At 29.0% G+C, this 16,535-nt stretch overlaps 1 protein-coding gene and 1 pseudogene across 1 annotated transcript in view; one reads left to right on the forward strand and one right to left on the reverse strand.

Annotated features, from left to right (window-relative positions):
* LOC107165252 (very long chain fatty acid elongase 7-like) overlaps positions 1–12,218 on the reverse strand; it is a 33,623-nt gene extending 21,405 nt beyond the window's left edge. Inside the window, exon 1 of the mRNA XM_015513407.2 lies at positions 11,966–12,218. The gene's annotated coding sequence lies outside the window, so the exon portion shown is untranslated. The remainder of the gene's footprint in view (positions 1–11,965) is intronic.
* Positions 12,219–13,140: 922 nt separating this feature from the next.
* Positions 13,141–13,671, forward strand: LOC149056208 (uncharacterized; annotated as a pseudogene).
* The last annotated feature ends 2,864 nt before the right edge of the window (positions 13,672–16,535 follow it).

Here is a 16,535-nt window from a genome sequence, read left to right on the forward strand (position 1 = left end):
AAAATGTATTTTTTACATTTTTTACAAAAACATTAAAATAAATTAAAAACTGAAATAATTGTACAACAGGGTGCAACAAAAAGACCTGACTAAAAAAAAATTATCCCAATTCATCGTATGACAACATTTTTTAATATTATAAAATAAATAAATATTTTAAGAAATATACTCATGTCAGCAAATTCTCAAAAATCATATTTTTTAAAAAGTTATTGCATTCCAAATTAATTTAACCAAAAACATATTGAATTTAAAAAAAAATCAAAAATTAACTTTTTGACTTAGATAAAAATTTTTACCATCAAAATTGTTTTTATAATCAGATTCACAAATAGGCTATTTTGAATTTTTCAACATTTTTTTTATTAAATTAATTTTTTTTTCAGTAATAAAAAAGTAGATCAGCATTTCGGTGGTGAATGTTTGTCTTTCGGTCCTCAGACAGAATAGTATAATTTTATTGTATTAGATTTGAATGCAATGATTGCGTTCGATAAAAAACGATTCTGAAGGGACGAGGGAATCTTTTTTATTTAATTTTATTCGTTTCTATGGTGATAAACAAAGCGTTTTAAGAAAAGCTTAAAAACAATTTATATAAATAGGTAATCTATAGGTATAATTATAATTATAATTTATAACTATACTAGGAAATATCATAAAAATGAAAAAAAAAATAAAAAGATCAAAAGTCGGTCAAATTGTTTTGGAAATTTTACCATGTCTAGGTAAGGCTAATATAAGTAAACGGCCCAAATTTAAAGTTTTCACGAATGTTTTTAACTGAATTACAACAAAAAAACTCCCAAAATTGGAATGTCTATAAATAGCTAAAATTTTCCGAACTTTATACTGTAAGGAACAAAATCCAGAATACAAAAATAAGATCTCTTGTCATTTTTAATTTGAATCAATATTTCTGGTAGAAAACGTCGTTTGTAACTATTAAATATTATAAAATCGTGAAATCGTAAATTTTTTCTCTTTTAACAGTTATATCCGCTTTTATTTCAAATACCGTTTCGAAAATCGAAAAATGACCTCTCTAAAGCACCAGCCCAAGAACATTACCTTTCAGAAAAAATGCTATATTTGATACTTTTAAGCAAGTTTAGAGGGAGATAAAGTATTTACAGAATAAAAAAGAAAAAGAAATAAACATCATTGTAAAACCAATACATTCCTCGCTCCGCTCAGAATCTAAAATAAAACATAAAAAAATGTATTATACATGTAGTGCTAGGTTCACTTAATGAACAAAATATAAAAAAAATAAAAAATATTGATGTGAAAAATAGTTAGTCCAAAAGTCAGTTCTATCTGTTACACCTTGTAAATCATATTAAAAAAATGTAAAATTTTAGCTTCGTTTTTATTTCTTTGATATTCTATGAAACAATGATGTTATGCATTGAAAGCAATGTTTTGTGACATTCAGAAATGAAAAAAAAAATTGCATTTAAATCTGCGCCCTAAATTTGCGCCCTTCTGCGACCGATGACAAAACACAATGTTCATTAAACGGGTTATCGTAAAGATATCGTTTTCTCGATCGCGAAGACCTAGCCACGGGGTATCAACACTTTCGACACGTATTTATGCTTAATACTTTTACATTAAATTGTCTGTTTGTATACAGTGTTTCTCGTTCATGTCGAAAAAAATTCTAAAATTTGTTTTTGTCGAGTAAAACTTTGACCCAGTTGCAGGCCGCTGCGCGTCCGGCTTGCACTGCGACTGCAAATAATATCTCTAGAGGTGACCGAAAGTCACGCGTTCACTCTGTAAGTACATAAATATTAGAAGATAGCCGGGCGAACAGTATGTGCCTATTTCATTAATAAGTCAATATGCATATTTTAAAAATCACTATTCATTAGACATTTGTACAGCGTTACATATTATTGTATTATATACAGCAATAATGCGTAATATATTTCGTGTACTGCAGTCAATATATATATATATATATAAATATATAACATAATAATATGTGACATGTGTATTATTACGTGTACGTAATCGATTGACTTGACAGAAATATTCAATAATCCAGAAACCAAACGGCATAAAATGTAATATACAGAGTGATTCGCAGCGCTTGATTGTCTCGGGTTTTTTCCTAAAGTATTGCCTTTTTTTATTCAAATTCTGAATTTAAAATTTTTAAATGTATACTTAAACATCATATTATATACAAATTCTTGAGGTTTTTTTTAAAAATTTTGTTGTGTTATATATTTAAAGGAGTATCCTGTCGTGGTACAAACTTCAACTGTTGAGTGTTGACATAGATATGTTTTTGGATTGTTTGGCTAAAACATTTCTTTTTTCGTAATTGTGATAGATTTCACGTTGTAACGTTAATAGGTTATAACTTAGCATTCTCATATTGATACATGATTGCATGATATATTAACGTTGCCAATTTGCCATATCAAAAGAAGAATTTACTTGGAAATTATGGGTACAACTTTTTTTTTCTTAAAGGAATTTCTTAAGGTTATTTCTTATTACTCTTAAATTACGTGGTCCCTTCGAAGGCAGTTGTAGTCACTGTCGTTATCGTAGTAGAAAACGAGCACTTATGACTCCTACACGTTACTTATAACTTAATTGGTGTAATTTACACGCCGGTTATACGAGTATACATTCGTTTGTTTAGTGTAGTCTGTAAAATATATTGTTAGCATAATAATATTATTTATATATAAATTATATTATAAAATGTGAATGTTGCATATGCGGTTGTTGACTTTCCAGTGTGATTAAAATTTGTGTATAAGTATAAATGTATTTGTGTTACAAAAACAACAAAAATAGATGCAACATCGAGGCCAACGTTGTATTTTTCCCATGTCGAATCTTCTTAAATCCTGCACGAGCTGCTCAGTATCGCGTTATCTAAATAGGGTATGCATACTTAAAAAATTATATTAATTTTACGCGAACCACGTGGCTAATTTAAGATACAACATTTACTGTTTTCAAACGAGTGGTAGTTGTTTTGCGCTCAAACAAGTTGTCTGTTTGGTATTTGCACACAAACCAGAACAGCCCGGAGCAACAACATCACAGATCCCGATGTTTATGTGCGTATAACATTACAATATGATTGAATGTTAAGCATTCATACCTGAATTTACGCGCAGGCAGTCAATAGGAATTGACCCAGAGCACCGAAATTGTCTGCAGCCTTAAGGGCCAACACGCTGATTTTGAATCTATTGTAAATCTTGCAGTGTATTCTATTGTATTAAATTAACGTTTTTGGATATGCTTTAAAAAATGTATAACTATGACTTGACGTTTAACAGTTTTATAATATACAAAAACAATAAATATGAGAAAGATAAATACTTATTTGGACAATTTGAGTTAATTAATAAGGTACATTGAACCTCTCTACAACGGAATCGCATGGGACTAAACATTTTTCCGTAATAAAGAGTTTTCCGTCATAGAGAGGTAGAAATATTATTTTCACTGGAATTATTGGCATTTTCCGTTGTAAGGAAGATTCCGTTTAATAGAAGGTCCGTTGTATAGAGGTCTTACTATACTTGATAAAAAAATCTAAATATTGTGGTATTCATAAATTTAAGAAAAAAAATATGTATTGTTCAAAATCATATCATAGTAAGTGTGTACAATTTGTACAGGTGGAAATTCTTTTTCATACTGAAAAAGAGCTATGAACTATACGAGATATAGAATGATAGAGAACCGTTTATATGCAATAGCTTTATTTAAAATGATGAATAGCATAACAGGAAATCACTAGATTTAGAGAAAATTATAAATGCTTTTGCTACGCATAATACATTTCTGTGTATTTTTAAGCCTATTATTATATGCTCAAAGTTTTCGTATTGCGCGATGTAATTATCATGGTTATAAAATCAGGTTCACCGTCGAAATACGATTGTTGTTCTTATTACTTAGGTACCTGTATATATACAATCGTCGGACGTCTGAGAATATCATCATTATCATTATGAAACAGCGCGACTTAGTATAGGTACTAGATATCCTGTATAGTGTTGTTTACGCGATTCTCCGTGACGACAAAATTATCATAATAAAAAAGCCGTTTCGCAGTCGTCGACCCATGTGGGTGTCGTTAAAGCACCTCAATCACATATATTTATATAGAATGATAATATTATTGTATCGAACATTGAACTGTTCGTTAAGTCGATCCGTTTTATTTACAGTTACCGTAAACCACGCCGCAATACCTACTATACAGTGACGTCACGAACATGTCATTTTCGGTGGGTCGATAATTTTATTAGGCCAGTGTAAAAAATACTGTTTTATTTAACTATTATTATTGAACAAGTATAATTTAATGCGAAACAGTGAACTATACCGCGGCGGCCGTTTTCTTCTCGTGATAACCGTGTAATATTATTATCGTTATATATACATACGGAGTGATCCACTTCACGGTTTACAATCGTTTTCCGAGTCAATTATTAAGGGTTCTTGAAGAGGAAAACAATTCGAAATAAAAGTTTCAACATTGAATTCATTAGTAGGTACCCAATTCAAACTATGTGTTGCGGAAGTTTTGCTTTAGAGTGAGCTATATTATAGTGAGCATATTTTTCTACAAATACAAAGCCCTGTACCTAGCTACTTGAAAAAAATGTATTAAAACTATGTAGGAAAACGTTTTTTTCTTATCAAAAATTTAACTACCAAACACTCGGGTTACACGCGTCGCTCTGTATATTATTATGACGACAACGGGACGGGTGATGGGGGGGGGGGGACGTACTAGGACGAACGCCTATTGCTAGATTCGGGTGTCGCGTCGAAGAACTGCCAAACAGCGACGACAACGATGCAACGATGTTGAAACGATAATGGTCATACTAATAGTATAATACGGTAACAATAATAGTGATGAATAAAACGCACAAGCAGCGTTTCAATTCGCACCCCGTATACGCGCGGCGTGGAATCGAGTGGCGCAAGTCTTTGGTGTACGATGGTCGTATAGTATTATAGGTACTTGGCGTGGACTCCACGTACCGGGTCAAGGTGGACGTTATGCAGCGCAACAATATCGCGTTCATATAATATTATAATCATACGCCTGAAACGTGGAGGCGACCTCGTGCGCATACGATACAAGCCGCGAGAGGCGCTATACAGTACTTATACAACACACTGTATAAAACACGATCGATGGTGGAGAAGTAAGCCATGTAAACCCAGTGTCGCAACTGGACGCGAAATTAGGGGGAGGGGGAAAATAATTTATTCACCAAAATCGAAACCATAACCTAATTGTTTGTTTTTGCGCGAGTCTTGAAAATCATTTTATGGTTGAAAACAAATCGTATGTAAGTATCTGATAACGTTAAATAATATTAAGTAGGTAAATGAAGATTCACTAAAAAAACCACTATTATACTTGTTTTGAAAAAAAAACAATATTATAAATTATAATATTATAATATCATGAAAATAATATCATTGAGATTTTTTTTCAAGTTTTTTTTTTTTTTTTGTAACCCGGATAATGTAACGAGAAAAACGTAAAATAAAATATGCAAAGTATTATTTTTTTTAAGTAATTTGAGGAATACAATATTTTTAACTTATAAATGTTTGTTAAATGCATTTATTATTTAATTTAAAACCTATAAAGGTTTTATTCTATTGCATTTCTGGAAGGAAGGTAAACAAAATATCGCTGCTGCCCCCTCACGAAAACATCAAGTGGCAAGTATCCCTTTGCCCTATCACAATAACACCACGTATATAATACTAATAATCATAATTCATAAACAACGCTCTCACCTACGACGAATCTGACGGTCGCCAATAATAAACGTTGTAAAAATCGAAAAACTGCACAGTTGCTCAGAAATAGCGATGCATATAATATTTATATAAATTTAGGATGAGGATATAAATGCGTATTGCAAAGTTCGTTGCATAAATTAAAAAACACAAAAGGAAAAACTTGTATGCTATATGTCTTGGAATTTTTGTAAAATTTTTAATTTTTAAGGTTAGGTACATTTAATTTAAACAAAAAATTACCAAAAACTTCATCACTAAAGGGAAAACGAATCAAATAAGTGTTATTCTTTTGCTTCATCATATTATTTTTATTACATATGTTTTTTTTTACCAATGTACCTGAGAAAAGCGGCGATGACTGCACAACGAACTGTCAAATGAAGTCTTCGACACGTGCAGGTTGATGTATATAGATTGGTGTTGGTTTTATTTACGACTTGCATAAATCACGATAACGTCAAATTACATAAATTTAAATAATGCAAATTGAATTTTGTTTAACGTTAAGTTTTGTAACATGTTAGAGCATTAAGACGTATTTTTTAAAAATATTTTCTTTGTTTCTTATAAAGCGTTAAAATCCACGTCCTAAATATAATATTATCACAAATTTGAAAAAAATAAACACGACCGGAGAAAGTGCAATGGATCGGTCAAAAAATGTTCAAATTAAATTAAAGTATCAAATAATGGCGGTGAAAATTACGGGAGAAAATAAATCGCTTATAACTAAGTAAAGAAATAATTAAACCAGACAATTGAGTATAATATTATACAATATGCAACAATGTCGATACTAAAATGATATACAATTACGAACACGGTTATCAAAACCTTTCGTGACATACTGACACATTGTATATAAGTCATATATTATAATATCGACGTGCTATAATATTAATATTGTGGATAGTCGGAACACAGTTACCCTAATAAATATAATAATATTAATTACGCTACACACACATACACAAAGTGTTTTAATTTTGAAATGTCATCAGATGTGTGCATACTCTTAGAATCATAACTATTAATATGCGTATGGCATAATATAATTATTATTTAGCGCACACAAAGGTGAGAGCAATGACCACAAAAAAATTTATAAAATAAAACACTGGAAACGGAATACATTTACCTACTGATAGCAGCGTCGAATTTTATTCGAAAAAATACATATTTTATTTAAGATTTTTTTGTCGACGTCTCATAACCAGGAGCGTAGCCTATAATTTTTTTCGAGTATGTATACATACATAATGTGTTACTTGTATATTTATATATAGAAATCGATTTAAATAATATCTATTAAATTATAATTTTTATTCGAAAAAAATAGAAAACTACAATTAGTACTGATTTAAAATTGCGTAGATAAGTAATGGCACTAAAAGCGTTTCACTATTAATTGAAAAATTTCGTTTTTTTTTTATCCCTATATCAGTGACAAATACAACCGCTATAAGAACGAACGAACGGTTATACAAGACTGTAATCGAATCATCGAAACTAGAAAATATCAGGATATGACTTCAAATAATTTACCTGTTGAATATAATAATGTTTTGTTATTTTTGGTGGTTAAATTAATAGATAATAGTGGTAAATTGATGTAGACATAATATTATGCAGTTTACATAAAGCAGTGTTTAGCGCGATAAAACTTTAACCTTATCCATGTAGTCATGATACATGGCTCACCAATTCACCATATTTTAATTTCATAGACAATAGCAATGTACTATATAAGATTTATTTTTATTTTTAAGATTGGTCAACAAATTTTATTTTTTATTTATTTTTCTAACATTTTTAAAGTATACACACGGGTTTTGTACTTTTACAGCGTCTTTATTAAGCTACACTAGCAGTTATATTAAATATACGACGTTCCCAAGTAAGTCGTTTGACTAAACAATTAACAAACATATAATTAAACATCGACCGTATTGGATGCAATAGATATTATCGAGTTATTGAAGTCTACTGTTAGAAAAATAGCTTACTGATGTTAGATGACTAATGACTATTGAGAGTATTTATTTTGGCTCTTTAATTATAAAACATCAACTGTTCAATTGTTTAAAGTTATCTTGAAGAATATTATAAAATTATATTTTTTTTGTGTTACAGCAATATTAGTAGTAATATTATAATATTATAATAATCACGTTTCGGAGTCAAAATGTCTCGTAATCTGTCCGATATAAAACAGTTAGATATTAAGTTAACTTTGGATAGCTGGTAATATATTGTTATATTGTTACCCAACATGACTTTTAAAAAGAATCATCTCAATAGCATTTAGGACGTTTCCATGACATATTTGGGTCAATTTAACTATTAACATTGAATTGGAATTATTCCTAAATTTATTAACATAAATATTCATTAGTCAAAAGCGTGAAAAAAATACCTTATATATATATATATATATATAAATATTGTCGAATGCAACTTACATAGTTAAACAGTACAACGCTACATTGAAGATATAGGTCATCAGTAATATAAAGCCCGGATATTCACAAATTTGCATAGATCGTCTTCTTTAGCATGTATAAGTTTATTGGAACTGAATGATATAGTTTATTAGAATATATTTAGATATCAAATTTAAATACAAAAGTTGACAATGATATATAATTTGCATTATCAATAAATTTCGCAACAGACTTTTGCTATAATCATTTGACTTTGAAAGTTTGAACTAGACATTGGATTTATTAATATACCTATACTGGCTACTATACGTACCTGATTTGTTTGATAAGCTTTAATGCTTTATATATAAGTGTCATGTGTGCTAGCACTAAATTATATTAATAATATTATATTGAACTTGACTACACAGAATTTTAAAAATGCAATATGTAATTTTTGTCTGAAACGTATTAGTTATAACTCATTAAGTTTAAAATAAATTTACCATAATACTTTTAATCACATATTTTCAGCTAAAATATTGAGATTTTTCAATACCATTTACAATATTTATCATAGAGAAATGTTAAACAGCATATTATATTATACTTATTTAATTTATTTAGGTTAAAAAATTTTTTTTATGAAAGTACACGTCCTAATCATTTGTTCAAACGTGAATATGAACCATTTTTTAAATATAATTTAAACACAAACCTGTTTTATACAGCCCTTATATAGTAATATAATTGTTTTATAGTTTTATACAATCTATTATTAATGGAGAATATGATAGGCATTGTATCATATCATAAATTCATAATATGTGTAATGTGTTCAATTTGTCGTATAAACTATAATTACCTATATAATATTCATGGCTAATTGAACGGAACGATTATATGGTTTTAACGTTTTTAGCAGTATAATGCATGAATATAGGCAAATCCATGTCTGTTTAAGGCGTTAAGGTTATAAAATATTGTTATTACTTATTTATTAATATTTTTCTATTCTTGCATTATGATTTCAAAATCGGTTAGTAGTTGACAGTTTTATAATTTCGAGTATATGTGAGGACTATACTGGTTTTGATATGACGTACGATGAGATACGATGAGATGGTGTGATAGTTGTATTTGTATATCTATTAGAAATCATCGGTTGACGAAAAAGCTCAAAAAAGTTTAACGCGACCAAATTCACAGGTCGAAAATTCAAGAGGCAGTTGTACCCGACTGTCCCGACTCCTGCTGATCACATTAATCGTATTCAATCTCTAATATTTTGGAACAGAATTATTATTGTTTAGTAATGTAATTAATATTATTGTCACTTATTCATAATATATTCTCATTGGGTAAAATTCAAAAGTATATTAGAAATGCATCATTATTAGATTATTCTTGTGTAATACTGTTATTATTAGGCGTATTACTGCATAATATAATAATATATTATGGTGTTCGTCTGTGGTAAAACCGAGGATAGATGAGAATCGTATACGACGTTTCAATATCTTTATAATATTTATGCAATTGAGGTTATTACCTATGTTTAGAATAAAGTAGAATTTATTGCTGAAGTGCATAGACTCGTATAACACTCGTATACTACCTGTATAAAAATATAGTATTTTTAAAAAAATCTTCCAGTCTAAAGCTCGTTTTTAAATTACACACTCATCAAGTTTGAGGAATAAAAACTAAAACAGTCAATAATAAATTATTTATTAATAATTTTATCACGCGGCTCAAACCGGTAATTAATTAGTGGACCATGGTCAACCAATTCAAAATGTAATTTTATAATATCTCTGGACTGGCAATAAAGGTAGTTAGGTATGCCATACAACGTTATGAAATCGTCTGTTTTGGCGTTATAAAAAACACCTGGATTTCCGTCGATATATTTTTACCCACCACGCTGTCTCTATATTTGTACCTAGCTCTAAACATCGAATATCTACTTATAAAATGTCTATATTCACACCAACCTTGTTAAATATAGACTTTGTAGTGCGGTTTCCAAGGTTTGTTTATGAAATATAATCTATTAGGATATCACGCGTGTTTTTTAGTGCTATAAGCCAATATAAGTATTATATGGTACTATATGATACAACATAATAGTAATAATTTTTTTTTTGGACAGATGTGTGTTATCGACGGATACAAAATAATATGTTAAGTCGTGTGAAGTCGTTTTACGATTTTAACGTAATAATAATATGTAGATTATTTTTTTTTCGAATTTGAACGCCTGATGAACGTTTATGACCACGCCAGAATCATATGACTGCAATTAAAGGTATTTTTTACCTGACGATATTGCGATATTCCGGTATTCAAAAATGCTGTAATATACCTAATATAACGTTTTGATGTTGCGCGAAAAACTGATCATAATAATATTATAGGTTCTCGTTTCGACAATTACAAAATCCCACGTGAAATCCTCCACAGTATCAAAGATCTCCGAAGGTCGCGAACAACAATAATTGTTACGTGGGATTCGGCTGATGCGCGCATTCACTTTCTACAATATCAACAACACTACTACAACAGGTCACTGACCAAGTCAACGTTACAAATTTAAAAAAATTATGCATATAAAAGTGGATGCTCTAAATGTTTATTTCGAATTATTTATAGCACGTATACAAGATGTTTATTGATGTATTATAATCTGCACATGAAATTAGAGAACCTTAATTTTCTATACACGACAGTTTCCGCCGATTCGATATAGAACGGTGCATGGTAAAAAATAAAAAAAATGGAAAATGGAACGCTTATTCAAAGTAAAAAAAAAAAAAATATGACAATAAACCACTCATTATTGTTATTGTATATTTAGATAATGCGATAGAAACCAATTAACCTTTTTTTTTGTTACGTTACACGTCATGATTAAATAATTACGATCGATAGATTGTTTGCCACTTTAGGTTTAAAAAGAAAATCCACTATAGGTACCAGCTCTTTATACGACTTGTCAAATTCAAATAGCAAATTTTGACCCTACCGAACCAGAATTAGTCCGACACGCGTTTATGCAATATTTCACCGTAGTGAATCGAAACAATAATTATTGCTATTATTATGTCATAATAATATATTATTATATACTCGACAAGGCGGCTATCATAATATTAATTATTATAATGTGTTGTCATAATATGATGTAAAATTGTTTTTTTCGTCTAAAACTACGCGCACGTGCGCATAATATAGCGATTAACGGTATAATGGTTTATATACTTAGTGCTTATAAATCGTAATAATTAGTTGGCGTTTACTGTATTATAGTCGAGAGCGAAGACTTCATTAAATATGATTTGCCGGAGGTGTCGATATACCAGTACCCAACTGTTGTATAGGACATTATGACGTATGATTTATGGTAATAAACATAAAAGTCTCGAACCGGACGGAGGCGCTAGACGATCGTATAATAATAATAACAAATAATAATAATAATAACCGTGATTATTAGACTCGTCTGTGATCGATTACAACAATAGTAATATTATTACAAATCCGTCACTCACCAGCCACCTTCTCACTCAGCATGCATTAAACATTTGTATGATAATAATCATTACTATTAATTAGAGGTAGGTAAAATGGTCGTATTTACATGATAGATTTTTAATCACCAAAGTGTACATTACCGCGTTAAGTTGCACTTTATTTTAGGCGAAAGTTTTACTCACCAATACGATCTTTGACGGGGATCGTGCTCCGACGGCGTGTGTGTGCGGGTAGGTTCCACGTCGACGTCGACGTCCGACTCTGCAATATTGTTCACCGCAAACCGAACATGAAAGAAAGATTCAACAGGGTGAAAACCGGACACGGATAAAGTGAGTTATACCTAGTGAATAACCGGACACGGATAAAGTGAGTTATACCTAATTGTTATTGACGGCAGTTCGGTCGCGCGTTCGCCTTACGATTACCACGGTCGCAAGCAGCACGCGAGTATTTGGGTAACAGTGGACCTTCCGGTCACCCTACTCTACCCACTCGCGAATTAAAACCGGTGGGGACGGCCGCTTGACGCGAAAACCGAATGCTGTCTCGATGAGTAGATGAGTGTGGTGGTAGGGAAGACAGTAGGGGAACGAGTCGGAGAGGAAAAGCGAATAAACTTGTAAAAATAATAAATAAATAAATCCATTTTTTTAAAAACAAAACAAGCGTTTGATGATGGACTACAGTTCAAAAGCAGATAATAGTTCTTTAATTATTGATAAAAACGAGGAAAAACGCAAATTGTTTTGTAGTCATAAATTAGTGTACAAATGATAATGGATGAGGCTGCATTCAAGTTCCATCCCAAATATTATAAAAATGTAATTTAAAGATATACTAGTTCCGTCATGGGTTTTTTAAATAGATAGGTATACCAATTCCGTCCTGTGTCAAATCGAATAAATAACAATATCATATTAGTTCTAACCAATGGCGCAAATAGGGGGGCTTATCCCCCCCCAAAAAAAAAAAAAACTCAAAGCCCCCTCAAAAAATAATAGTATAATATAATATGTATGTTATTCTTAATAAGTTATTTTTACCGGTTTTATTTTTTACTTTGTTATTAAACATTTTTAGGTTAGGTTAGGTTAGCACTAAACATGAAATTTCTCTTGAAATTCGTTTGCAATGTAAGAAAAAATATAAAAATACTGAATTAATTTATGCTTTATAATTATTTGTTTATTTGGTTATAGCTGTATCAAAGAAAAGATTACGAAAATAGCCATCTCAGCTCAAAGATTTTGTTTGTTTGTCAACAACTAGTGCTGGTGATGATCACACTGCAGATTTTGTAGAAACAAAAATAAGCTATTGGAAAAAGAAAGCTTATTATTGTATATTAGATATAATGATAAATATTTTAAAAACAAGATTTTCCGAAGAAAGCCTTCAAGTAGCTTCATCAGTAGATAATTTACTAAAATTGAATTTTGAAGGTTCTTCATTTTTAATTGATCATTACAAGGTACATGTAAAATACATTATTATTTTTCAAGCATTTAATTAATGTTTAATATTTGCTCAGGATTTATTTGGAATTTCTAATCAGTCATTGATGTCTGAAATGTCTGTTTTAAAAAACATTCTGAGTGAAAACTCTAGTTTAGAGGATATAAAACAGCATTTGACATTATATGATGGTAAAGTATTTCCGAATTTTTATAAGATTTTTCAAGTAGCTGTTACTCTCCCTGGAAGTACAGCGACCTGTGAGAGATAATTTTCTACTATGCGACGTATAAAAACATGGTTGCGTACTTGTATGAATCAAGATAAGTTCAGCAATTTAAGTATTATGAATATAGAAAAAGACATTCCTATCAATAATGAAGACGTATTAAATATTTTTATATATATATATATATATATATATATATAAGATTTACTTATGAAAATGTAAATAATATGAAAACTTGTATTTTTTTTTAATGCATTTATTACAAAAATGACTACCTATACAAATTATTATGAGTAAATTATAAAAAATATTAAAGACGGAACAAGTATAGTATACCTTTTTTTTAACTGGGACGGAGTTGGTATATACCTTTTTTTAACAGGGTTAACATTTTTAACTTTATTAATTGAAAATTTAAACGAGTAGTATTCAGTTATTAAAATATTTATGCTAAGGTTAATAGTACTTAAAGTTAATTTGCAAAAATATAAAATAGATATATTATTCGATACATTGTTTATCATAATATATTTTAACTATTTTTACAAATTACAAATGTTGATAGATTAATATTTATTAGTGTTAACTACGAGTACAATTTTCAAATCATCATTATAACTTTTATACCTATTATTATGAACCTCATAAATAACCTTAATACACAAACTTAAATATTACTTGTTGGAATTTCGATTTTTATGAATCAAAGTAATCAGAAAAAATATCCTTTAAATAATTTAAAGTAGAAAGGGGAGAGGGGAGATCTCGTTTGTAAAACAGAAATTATAGTCGATCTAATCATTTCTGAGATTACCTCGGTACAAATATACAACCTCTTCTGCTTTATGATATTATTATAGTATAGAATATAGATTTCAATATATTATACGATAATATCGTCACCTTGCTGTCAATTTGATTCATATCCACTAATTTGAATATGATGACCTATAAACAACGACTTACCAAAAAAAAGGAGGAAAAAATGCCTGACAAGTATTATGATAATAATATTATAAGTGATGTGTATCAACGAGCAACCTTGAATAATACTCGGATAATTGCTAATAATAATAATTTAATTTCAATTCAATATTATTCTCGTTAAATATTTAGAGCACCGTAACAGACATCCGCGATTGTTAAGATTCATCTTTTATGTGAACATTTATAGATAATTATTTTATTATTGGCCTGATGTAAGTTTTATTAATAACTTATGATATAGGCATATAGCATTTAGTGAATGCTTTAAGGTAAATGTGTAAATCACAATTAATGCGTGTAATTATATGATATTCTATACAACACGATTAACTCCAATAAAAGTGAGTTGAAGTGAACACTAAATCGTTTATTCAGAATTTAATATTAAACAAATAATAAATTTTACTCGTTTTAAATTTAAAGATAATATGCAAAAAAAAACTATTAACTTAGCTCGATTTAAAAAAAATCTTATTTAGTTTTTCAGTTAGTATACGTTGATAATAACATAACTACAGAGTAATTTCTGGTTTATCGATATATAATAGGTATAATTTTATCAAGAACCGAGTTTATATTTAAAACCATGTGCACCTATAGTGATTAAAAAATTTATAAAATCATTAAAACCAAAATGCTTGGTGAGTGGGTCACACTTTGTCTAGAGATTCATTGTAATGATCGTATTAAATTTGAATTCAAATCAATAATCACCGCATACGAAAATAGATGAAAAACGATTCTCAGCGAAGACGGTAATGTTATAGCCTATAATATTACTAAGTAAATTATTCGATATAATTGTGATTGAAGTAGTTTATTTTCACTATTAGGCATTAGTATTGCAGTAGATTAAATTAATTTTTACCAAAAAAGCAGCAGGAAAAACAAACAAAAAATTAAGGAACAACCGAGTTTTACGCGAAATTGGTTTTCTATATTGACAAAATTCATAAAAATCAGGAATATTTGCAAATTATTTTAAGTTAGAAATTCATAAAAAATTTTCTTTTTACATCAAAGTTTTGAAAAATGAATATAAGATTTCCAAGATTTCCTTTAAATTTTCCTACATTCAAAAAAAAAAAGTTCACCCAATATTGTTATTAATAGGTTAGGTTATATATCATAATATAAGCTTTTAAAGTAAGTCGGTGGATATTCAGCCGTATAATGACGTTATAATATAACAATATTAATCCACATACAACGAATGTACCTAGGTAATGTCTTTATTTAAAGTCAGAGATAATATTAAAGTGGATTTCAAAAATCATGTTTGGTAAAAAAGTTGAGCTATATAAAGATATATTATATAATATAATACGTGCATTATTAGCAATTAGTATACATTTGCAAAACCAGATTGATAATTATTAATGTTGTAAACGTCTTATAAACCATTTAAAATGTCTTGATAGAATAATAAATGATAATATAATAACACTAATAAGTAATAATAATAGAAACCGGACAATTTTTGCTTTTGTACAGTGTAATAGAGTTTTGAGTATATTACTAAATAGGCGTTTAAACTCTAGGCTGATTTTGAAAAAAAATGAACCTAAAATATTTTTGGACAAAATTTAAACCAAGCCAATTTATCAGTTGAAAGTTTAAAATTTTTTTTCAACATTTATATGACAAACAATATCGTAATAAATTTAATTTCGCTATTGTCGAAAATACGAATTACATCTATTTAATAAATATATATTCTTTTGTCACCACACACAACACATAATATGTTTTATTAATTATTATACCTAATAATGATGATGGACAGATGGAAAATGGCTAGGGCATCATATTTTTATTATTAATATATTTTACAACGATTCGCAAAACTCATATTATATTAAATTGTTCTCAAAACATTAGTAAAAGACATAATAAACATTAACCTTCTATTTTAGTCATAGTCATATAGTTAAGTACGATCAAAACAAACAAAACCGTTTTGTGTACACAAAATCATAAACACTACATTAAACTGTAAATATAATAATTTATTCAACTACCTATTATAAGTATATTATAATATTAATTACGAGTAACAACGTGAAATAATAATATTA

This window comes from Diuraphis noxia, unplaced genomic scaffold (assembly GCF_037042655.1).
Source record: "Diuraphis noxia isolate RWA-SAM2 unplaced genomic scaffold, SU_Dnox_SAM2 contig0004, whole genome shotgun sequence".
In the NCBI taxonomy this organism is placed as follows: Eukaryota; Metazoa; Arthropoda; class Insecta; order Hemiptera; family Aphididae; genus Diuraphis; species Diuraphis noxia.